This window comes from Crocuta crocuta, unplaced genomic scaffold (genome assembly GCF_008692635.1).
Source record: "Crocuta crocuta isolate KB4526 unplaced genomic scaffold, BGI_CrCroc_1.0 scaffold216, whole genome shotgun sequence".
Lineage (NCBI taxonomy): Eukaryota > Metazoa > Chordata > Mammalia > Carnivora > Hyaenidae > Crocuta > Crocuta crocuta.
The window spans coordinates 7,660,055-7,670,929 of NW_027531504.1; positions in this window are offsets into that span (position 1 = coordinate 7,660,055).

The window sequence follows — 10,875 nt, forward strand, 5'->3', positions numbered from 1 at the left end:
TGCAACAACGCTGTGGTACTGTGAGGTGTTTTCTGACACCAAATATGTGGGTTTTCCTGACACCAGCCAGTTCTCCAACACCGAGTGGATGTCTAGCAATTCAATTCAGTTCTAACACTATCTACCTGGTGTTAGTTAGCATGAGATCCTACAAGTTAAAGGGCTCAGTCCCGCAAGACTACTCCCACTTCAGGTGCCAGCCACAAATGGCGTCACCAGGTGGCCAGCACTTCTGTTTAACTGACTACAAATTCAGGGGTTCCCATGATACCCCCCACCCAGTTTTGACAATTTGCTAGAACAATTCATAGAAATTCAGAAAGCACTCTACTTACTATTACAGTTTATTATAAAGGATAAAAATGAACAGCCAGATGAAGAGGTACATAGGGCGAGATCTGAAAGGCTCCCAAGAATGGGAGCTTCTTAGGTTAAGGGTGTGCCACCCTTCCAGCATGTAGACATGTTTACCACCCCCAGAAGCTCCCTGAACCCCATGGTTTTGTCAAGGTTTAATTCTTCAGGCGTGACTGATTCAGTCATTGGCCATTGGTAATTGACCTCAATCTCCTGGCCCTGTGCCCTCCTCAGAGGTGGGGGTGCAGAGCTGAAAGTTCTAACCTTCTAATCACGTGGCTATTTTTTCTATTCAGCAGGTCCCACCCTGAAGCTATCTAGGCCCCCACAGGACCCACCTCATTAACAAACAAAAGATAATCATTTCTAAGGGTTTTAGGAGCTCTGTGTCAGATATGTACTTTTTATTATATCGTGGGCTCCATCATCCTTATGAGATCCTTGAGGGATCCGGCCAAGGCTGTACCCACCTCTGCCTAGCTTCTCCCCTGCCCTGTCCTGCTTCACTCACATCCTCAAAGGTTTCACCCCGGAGCACTTTGTCAACCAAGCGTGTGCACACGGCCCTGCACCTGTAGCTTTCTACTCCTCACAGATATTTGTGTGTCTTTTATGTGACTTTTTTGACCGGACGGCCCTTGAGATCTAACCCATATCTAGTTTGCCTTTGCCTTCCTGTAACGCCTTCACAATGCCTTACACATATACAATTGTCAGAAAATTTTGTGGAATGACTTATTTCCTATTTTGAAGTCATTTAATTCCCATCCTGCAGCCCCCGGCCCCAAAACCTAGCACGTGAGAACAACAGTTCAGTTCTCCCCCGTGAAGATGAGGGCAAAGGATTTCAAGAAACTGCTCATGAACAGACCCCTGCGGAGATAGCTCCACGCCTTTCCTGCCTGGTGCCAGAGATCGCCAACCAGGGCTGGCCGGTGCCTCGAGTACTTTTGTTCCTTCCAACCTGCCTGCCCGATCAAGTTAAATAGTCCCTAAGAGTAAATAAATGTGGCAAAGATAAAACAAATATTTTTTCCAGTTGGATTGGTTCATTCCTTGTGTGGGTTCAGAAGAGGGAGAACCAGAATGTTTTGATTAAATCAGCTGTTGCCATGAAATGATTTGCTTGTTTACCAACGGGCTGTCTTACTTCTTGTCATTATCTACCAAAGTGGGACTGCTTGCTATTATTGAGTGGACTGCTTTGATTAGGAAAATGACAAGGTGCCTTAACCTAATGTTCTTACTTTGTGACAGAGTGTAAAAACAGCGAATCAAAAGCAACAGACAAGTACAACCCTGGGTAATTGCAAAGGAGAGAAAAGGAAAGCAGGTGGAGTCCCTAGGTATCCTGTTTACAAGTCTTTTTGTTCGATGTGTTTCTGACAACTAACTTTTCCACTTTCCTTTCTTTTTTATATGATATGTGCATCTCACCCAGGTGCTACCATGATTTGACCTCCTAGAAAGAGGAGAGGTGTTGTGGCTCCAATAACTCCCACAGTGTGGGGACCACCACAGTTCTTCCTAAAAGGTCTTCATGGTCCCATGAGGTGCCACTGACTTGGTGGTGGTGACTGCTTACTTATTAAGCATTGAGCGTGATGGTGACCCCTTACCACTGCTAACGGTGATTAGGACTGATAACATTGGGGCGCCTGGGTGGCTCGGTTGGTTGAGCATCCGATGTCGGCTCAGGTCATGATTCGTGGTTTCTGAGTTTGAGCCTCACATCGTGCTCTCTGCCCTCAGCTCGGAGCCCGAAGACTGCTTCAGATTCTGTGTCTCCTGCTCTCTCTGCCCTTCTCCCACTTATGTTCTATCTGTATGTCTGTCTGTCTGTCTCTCTCTCTCTCAAAAGTAAATACACATTAAAATTTTTTTTTAAAAAAGGACAGATAACTTTGATTGGATCTGTCCAGCCTTGTTCTTGGACTTCACATGTATTCATTGATTAATGCCCCAACACAGCTCTACGAGATAGGTAACTTTATTTTCATTTTTTAAATGTTTATGTATTTTGAGAGAGAGCGAAAGGAGGGGGCAGAGAGAGAGGGAGAGAGAGAATCCCAAGCAGTCTCCATGCTGTCAGAGCAAAGCCTGATATGGGGCTCCATCCCACAACCGTGAGATCATGACCTGAGCCGAAATCAAGAATTGGACACTTAACCAACTGAGCCACCCAAGCACCCCTGTTTTCTTGTTTAAAAAAAAAAAACCCATCCAATATATCTCTATATACCTAAGAGCTTTTTAAAAAACATAACCATCTTACCATTATCTCACCATTAATATCATCAAATATCCACTGAGGAGTGTTTACATTCTTCCAGTTGTCTCATAATATTTTTTTAAAGATTTAAACTAATCGGGGCGCCTGGGTGGCTTAGTCGGTTAAGCGTCCGACTTTCGCTTGGGTCATGATCTCGTGGTTCGTGGGTTTAAGCCCCGCGTCGGGCTCTGTGCTGACTGCCAGCTCAGAGCCTGGAGCCTGTTTCAGTCTGTGACTCCCTCTCTCTCTGACCCTCCCCTGCTCACGCTGTCTCTCTCTCTCTCTCCTAGAAATAAAAAAAGAAAAGACAAAAAAAAGATTTAAACTAATCTCCACACCCAGTGTGGGGCTCCAACTCACAACCCCAGATCAATAGTCATGTGCTTTACCAACTGAGCCAGCCAGGCGACCCGGCAGGTAACTTTGATATCATCATTTTACATAAGAAAAAACTGGGCCTGACAGATGTTAAAGAACTTGCCCAGGTGTAAAAATTCTAAGTGACAGAGTCAACTTTGACCCTACACATTCTGGCTCTAGAACCCAAGGGTTACAAATCACTACAAATACTGCCTAGTAGCGTTAGTCGTCATAGCAACCAATAACATTTGAGTCTTAGTTATATGCCAGCAACGATGCTTTGTTATATGTATTAACATTAGTCCTCATAAAAACTCGATCAGATGGATATTTATCATCCTCTTTCTACTGAGGCACAGAGAAGTTAAGTAGCTTGCCTAGGGTTACCCAGCTCGCAAGTGAAGGAACTAGGTTTTAAGTCTTCGTAGAATGCCTTTGTAGGCAATACTCTTAGGCTGGTCTGCTCTTGCTCACAGGTGCTGTTAGCTTCTGCTTTGTGGAGCAGGTGCACGCTGCTACAGACCCCACTTTATAAAGTATGATTTATCCTGTCTCCCCTGGGAAATATCCAGAGAGCCACAGAACAAGACATACTGGAGGCCCAGTCTACACTATACATCTGCTCTGGCCTATTTGTTTGCCTGCTAGCATTTTCCTCTCATGTAGCTAAGAGCATTCAGGTTTCCTATTGGGGAATATATTAGTTTTCTGTCATTACCATAACAAGTGACTGTTAACTTAGTGGCTTAAAACAATGCAAATTTATTATCTTTTACAGTTCTGGAGGTCAGCTGTCCAAAACAGATCTCGCTGAGCTAAAGGCAAGCTGTCAACAGGGCTGAATTTCTCTGAGAGGCCCTCAGGGACAATCTGTTCCTTTGCTTTTTCTGGTTTCAAGAGATGCTCACATTCCTAGGCTCATGGCTGTGTTCCTCCGTCTTCAAAGCCAGCAGCCGGCAGGCCAAGTCCTTCTCACGCTACCATCTCTCTGGCGGTTCGTCTTCTGCCTTCTTCATCCACTTCGATCCTGTTGATTATCTGGGGTTTACCTGGATCATCTCCCTAGGTGGAGGAGCTGACAGGCAACCTTACTTCCTCTGGGCCTATTCATGGCTTCTCAGCGTTAGGAGGTAGACGCCTCTGGAGTGGATCTGGGGGCGTTACTCTACCTGCCCCAGGAAACCTCCCCCTTTCACGCTTGGACCATATATTCTGCATTAGCCCAGCCCCACAACCCTGGCTCACAGGATAGGTCTGGGACCTTCCCGGAATTCTTGGGAAAGGGAGGCCCTCCTCGCCCACCAAAGAGCTGATCACAGCCCAAGAGCGGGGCCTCTCCCTGAGTGGTTGGAGCCCTTTTGCACTGGCTGTTACATGCTGTGACAACCTCCCTGCTGCTGGGAGTGATGAGCCGGTAGCCATTGTGGGCAACTTCACCAAAACATGGGACGAGGGTCCCCAAAGTGAGGCCCCTTCCTCCTGCTGCTTCCTCAGCACTTGTAATCTCTAAAAAACAAAGACAACTCGAAGAAGATCTCTTTAATGCAACCCAGCTTAGCACTGCTCAGTGCTTTGTTCAGTACTCGCTGGCTTGCTTTGAGCATTGGGATGCATGCCACGTTCAGCATGTCGACTCCTTCTCCAGCCTCACCTTTGTCATTCTCAGCATCTCCAAAGCTTAAAAAAACTGCAGTAAAATACCTGCTTGCTAGAATCCACCCAAAGCACACATTATTAGTTGGGCTTCTGCGGTGTGAATGCTGTGTAACAAATGATGCCGGGGTCTCTGTTGCACACCAGAAAGATTTATTTCTCTTCCTTGCAGGTCTGTGGGGCTGCCGGGGCAGCTCTGCCTCAGGCCGCAGATGGAGATCAGGTCCACTCCACATTTCTCTCATTTGTCCTTGGACCAGAAGGTACCCAAGGGCTGTTCTTTTTTTTTTTTTTAACGTTCTTATTTATTATTTTTGAGAGACAGAGAGAGACAGAGCACAAGCCCTGGAGGGGCAGAGAGAGACACACACACAGAATCTGAAGCAGGCTCCAGGTTCTGAGCTTTCAGGACAGAGCCTGACTCAGGGCTCGAACCATGAAATCATGACCTGAGCTGAAGTCAGAAGCTTAACTGACTAAGTCACCCAAGTGCCCCAAGGACAGTTCTTCTCATGGTAGAGGACAGAAGGACAAGAGGTCAAGCCAAACTACAGAAGCACTTAAAGTCTCTGCTCATATCATGTCCACTAGTATATTCCATTGGCCAAACAAGCCATAAGTCAAGTTCAACATCAGTGGATGGGAAAATATACTCTGGTCTCTCCAGTTCCGGTGGAGGGCGGGGGCACTGTAGAGCATCATGGCAAAGACTGGACACATTCCAAGGGGCATGAGAAGAATTAGAATAATCCACTCCTGTCACAGACACCCTCCATTTAAAAAAAATTTTTTTTAATGTTTTATTTATTTCTGAGAGAGAGAGAGAGACAGCATGAGCAGGGGAGGGAGACACAATCTGAAACAGGCTCCCCGACGCGGGGCTAGAACCCACAAACCATGAGATCATGACCTGAGGTGAAGCCGGATGCTTAACTGGCTGAGCCACCCAGGTGCCCCCACCCTCCATTTTTATATCGCCCTCTTCTTTCCTGAAAAAAAAGAAAACTACATAAGAAGGTCATTTCAAGGATTTCTGCAAAAATTTTCTGAAAGCTATTTCCAGAAGTTACCAGGATTAGTAAGGTTTCATTCCATCTCCTACCTATAGGTCTGACTTCAAGGGACTCAGGCAGAAGCTCGGGACCCCACATTCAGAAAGATCCCATACTTGGTTTAATGCTGTGCGGTCACTGTCTTGAGGTTCTTAATAATTTTTGAATAAGGGGCTCTAAATTTTCAGTTCACGCTGGTCCCCACAAAATATGTAGCCAGTCCTGTCTACACATGTTGTGTTTATGATCCCAGATAGTGAGGATTAATGCTTAGAACGGTGACCCTAAGGCCTATAGATTCCAAAATGATCCCCAATCCAATTACAATAACCATGTTCTTTCATGCATTCAACATGCTTCTTGGGTACTCTTATAATTCCAGGATTTAGAGGTTAAAAACCATGAACTAACCTGCCCTGCCCTCGCTGCATTCACACCATGCCACACTTCCTGTTATCTGCCCACTGGACAGATGACTTTCATGTACAGCAGTTCAGGGGAAATCAGAGGCAGACACGTAACAGAGTGTGTCATAGGTACCGTGGGGGTGGGGGCACACGCAAAACCCAGCAGTCACCAGGAACTCCATCCACCCTAATCTCTCCCTTTCAAGGAAACAAATCACAATGCAAGAGGGTAAGAGCGATAACATCAGAGAGCTCATCTGAAACCCACTCTGCATTGTAAAGATAATAAATCTTTCTCAACTCTGCTACTTTAGGCGTTCTTCTAGCCTCTCAAGTGGCAAAAAGACAGATCCATTTTAGGGAGGTTTTCAACCATAAAGACTGAAGTCAAAGAGCAAACCGAGTCTCTGGTTAACATTTCCCAGGGGCTCTTCAAATATTGTGAGAAATGCCGCTCTGTGACAGCTTCAGCCGGACGCCAGCCCCATCCTTCAAGGAAGCTGTTGGCTCTGGCGTTGCTCAGAGGAGCAGGCGGACGTCGAGCTGCTGATCCGCTTGAAGGATCAGAACAGGTGCATTTCACACGCCAGCTGCAGGGACCCTGCCCTGGAAAGGAACCCGCCCTTTCCCTCACTGGCTTGTTTTCCAAAACTTCACTCCCTTAGACCCTNAGCGAGCCCAGCTGGAGTAAACACGCGCCACACACGTGCGCCTTCCTGAACACACGGCACCAGCAGCTCTGTCAAGTGTGTTCCTCCAGGCTCCAGAGTGCCCGCATCCGGGTCCCCTGCGGGCTTGTTAAACACAGATTTTAGGGCTCCACCCTAGAGTTTTTGATTCAGTAGGTCTTGGATGGGTCCTCAAAATTTGCTTTTCTAGTAAGTTCCCAGTGGCCTGATGCTGCTGATCTGGATGACAACCTTTGAGAACTACAGCTTAAGGGCATTGCCTCGCGTCCTGAAAGGCTGCCTCAGCACCACTGTGGTCCTGGTGAGACCCCAGTTCTCTGGCTCCTGACCAGTCCCGCTTCAGCTTTCCTCAGTTGCCATCCGTTCCTCATCTCCCTTCGCCAGTCCCCTGACCCCACACACCACTAAAAGTGCTCTTGCTAAAATCAAAAACGATACCCCTACTGCTACATTAAATGGGCAGGGGACGTCACCCTCGGGTGACCCACATGCTGCGTCACAACTCAGCACGCCCAGATCGAACCCCCCCACCTTCCTCCGCACCCCGCGCCTGCTCAACCGCGTGGGGCCCCCTCCTTCTGATGACAGTATTGTTCTTCTTTGCAGCAGCTGCCCATTAGTTCAGGTGTGATTTCCAAGCCAACCCTCTGACACCTTGATGTGGGACTTCAGGCCTCCAGAACTGTGAGAAAATAAATTTCTCTTGTTTTAAACCTCCTCCCCCCACCCAAGCTTGTGATAATTGGTTATAGCAGCCATAGGAAACTAATTCATCCTGATTCCATTTTTTTTTTTAAGTTTATTTTTTGTGAGAGACAGAGAGACCGTGGGGGAGGGGCAGAGAGAAGGAGAATCCTAAGCAGGCTGCACGCCATCAGCGGGAAGCCTGATGCCGGGCTTGAACACACAAACTGTGAGATCATGACCTGAGCTGGAGTCAAGAGTTGGACGCTCAATTGACCGAGCCATCCAGGAGCCCCCATCCTGTTTCCATTNAGACATCAAAAATAAGAAATTTCAAAGCTTCCTTAGGGCAAGTCTGGTGCTTGAAAAATAGTCCAGGCACCAGCCTATCCAATATGAAGATAGTTACCATTTTGGTGCAGATAGGTAACTTACCAAAGTAGGACTATCTGTCTCTTACACCAGTTCTGTATATTTGGCCCCTTGAGGCTGTAGGGCATTCTTCTCTGTACGTGGGAGATACCCTTTCTTTATATAATACATTAAGAAAAATGTCCAGTTTCACTGAATAGCTCCTTTCCCAGAAAGTTTAAAATTAATTTTCTTTGTAATTTCTGATAATAAGTACTGATAGGAAATTTCCTTACCAGCTTTTGTAATCCTGATGCCGTCACAGATCCACCATCACTGTAGGAAATTATTCTTCTATATGACTATGATAACATCAACCTCTACGAGGGGGGAAGAGAAAAAAACAACAGGAAATTCTGTGTTCAGCTGTTAATTGATAGGTGAAGGAGGAACTGGTTTTTAAGTAAGTTCCCTTAATGAGGCAGCATCCTCAGTTACTTGGCTTTAGTTATTCAATCTATTAATTTACATTAAATCTTTTGTAGTAGAAGTCCTCCAGCAAAAAATCAGGGAGTATACTGCAGAACCCATCACTTTAGGTCATACTGCCCCCCGATGTCAGACAGAGCAGAGTGGCTAAAATAATAAAGACCCAGACGGGGTATGGAGATATTTTTAGAAGGAAAGAAGAGAGAAAGAGAGAGAGAGGCAGTGGGGAAGGAAGAGAGAAAGAGAATGAAAAGAAAAAAGAAGGAAGAAAAGAGAAAAGAAATACAGATGGTTACTAAACAGTTGAACTGGGCAACTTCACTAATTGTAGTAGTTAGGGTTCCCCAGAGATACAAAACCAACAAGATATGTGTATATTTAGAAATTGAACTTTATTTTAAGGAAGTGGCTCATGCCATCGTGGGGACAGGCAAGTCCAAAACATGCAGGGCAGGACAGCAGGCTGGAGACCCATGGAAAAACTGACCCAAGCTTTTTCTCTGAAGGCCTTCAACTGATTGGATGAGGCCCACCACACCATGGAGCACAGTCTGTTTTACTCAAGATCTACTGATTTAAATATTAATCTTCTCTAAAGTATGCTTTCACAGCAGCATCTAGACTGGTGTTTGACAAAAAACAAAACAAAACAAACAAACAAAAAAAACCTGGGCACCATAGCCTAGCCACATTGCCACATAAAACGAACCTTCACATTCATAACAAAAAAGCAAATATAATTGACAATAAGCTATTTTCACCCAACAGGTATCCAGAGATTGAAAAGAATTGCTTTTTTGTTGAGAGACAACAGAGCACTCACATACCACTGTTGGGGGCACAGACACCAAACATTTTTCTGTAGGGCAGTTTGGCAGTAATAAAATGTCAAATGTGCATACCCTTTGACCCCACAATTCCATTTCTAGGATCTCACTCTAAGAGAATATTCAAACAAGTACAAAGTGGGGGGTATATGTACATGGTCCAGCAATGTTACATATAATGATAAAAAAAATTGGAAGCAGCTTCCATGTCACTGATTATGAGCAGGTTATGTAAATTATAGAATATCTGTAGATCTGTAATCTACAATGGAATACACACTAGACTTTAGAAGGCATAAGGATAGTCTATATTCCTAGACATAAAATGATCTTTACAGTATGACGTTGTATAAAAAAGCAGGTTTCAGAACATCACATGGAGTTTGATCTCATTTATGTACAAGTGAGTCAATTGGTGCCTTTCCTAGAAAAGACATTTACCAAAATCTTCATCGTGGTTATCTCTGGGTAGTGGAATTTCAGGTTATTTTTGTAACAGTTATTGAGGGTTTTTTATGTGTTAGGTATTCTTTTTAAGTACTTTCTGTGGATTCATCATTTAATAATCTGTATTACTTGCATCTTTTTAAAAAGCAAAACCACTATCACTGTTTTCCCCAAAACTACAAAGTAATTTTTAAAAAATATGCCTTCTAAGGACACCTGGGTGCCTCGGTTGGTTAGGCATCCAACTCTTGATTTCCATTCAGGTCATGATCTAACAGTCCTGAGATCAAACCTAGCATCAGGCTCCACACTGGGGGTGAAGCTTGCTTAAGATTCTCTCTCTCCCTCTCCCTCTGCCTTCCCTTGCTCGTGCACTCTCTCTCTCAAGAAATAAAAAAAAAAATAAAATAAAAATAGCCCTTCAGTTATCCTGCATGAGAGAGAGCCCTTGTTTCCTAATGCCCCACCATCTTAGAACCACCAAGGGTCTCAAATTGTTCCATGCACACCCTACCAAGCATTATTATTGGGAATCTCTCCATTTTGCAAAAAGTTGACGTTCTCTCATTGCTGTTGGAGTGTTTGTTTGTTTCCATGGTCCTTTCTTGCTTATTATGGACTGAGTGAGCAATGTGTTCTCTTTTAACCCTCATTCTTACTCTTCACCCTTTCCATAGGCAGCCCCTCTGATGTATCTAATTTGCCTCCTTCTGTTTCTGAGTGTTCTTACATGCATTGTACTTTTCATTGACCTAAATGGTCTGTTTTTATCTCTCATTCAAGGGTCTTCTCTGCCTCCCTCCTGCACCCAGCCACACTTCTGCCCATCCAACACCAATAGTCAACGTTCTCCGTTTCTGCTGTTGCTGCCATGGGGATCCCTGGAGTTGTAGGCGTGTCCTTCATCAACCCTCCATCAACCCCTCACCCCCAACCCTGGGCTTGGCCCAGTACTTAAGGTTCACCCAAAAGTCAACCTTGGTTTTTGTTTTGTTTTGTTTTTTCCTATGTATAGCAAGTTTTCCTATGTGGTGTGAGTTTCCTATTGACTGGCCTGAAGGGAATTGCACAGCTGGCATTGAGTGCCCGGTCAGAGCATTCCTCGTGGGTCCCAAACTAAGGCATCTGGACAAGGCACTGTCTGCTAGCTCTCTTACCTCCAAGTAACCGCCCCTGCCCTCCTACATCACTTTCTCTTCTCCACTCGGTTGAAACAGCCTTACTTTCCAATCTGTGTTAATGCTTACCTCTGGAGACCTGTCGGCCCAAAGACTCCTTTATGTATCT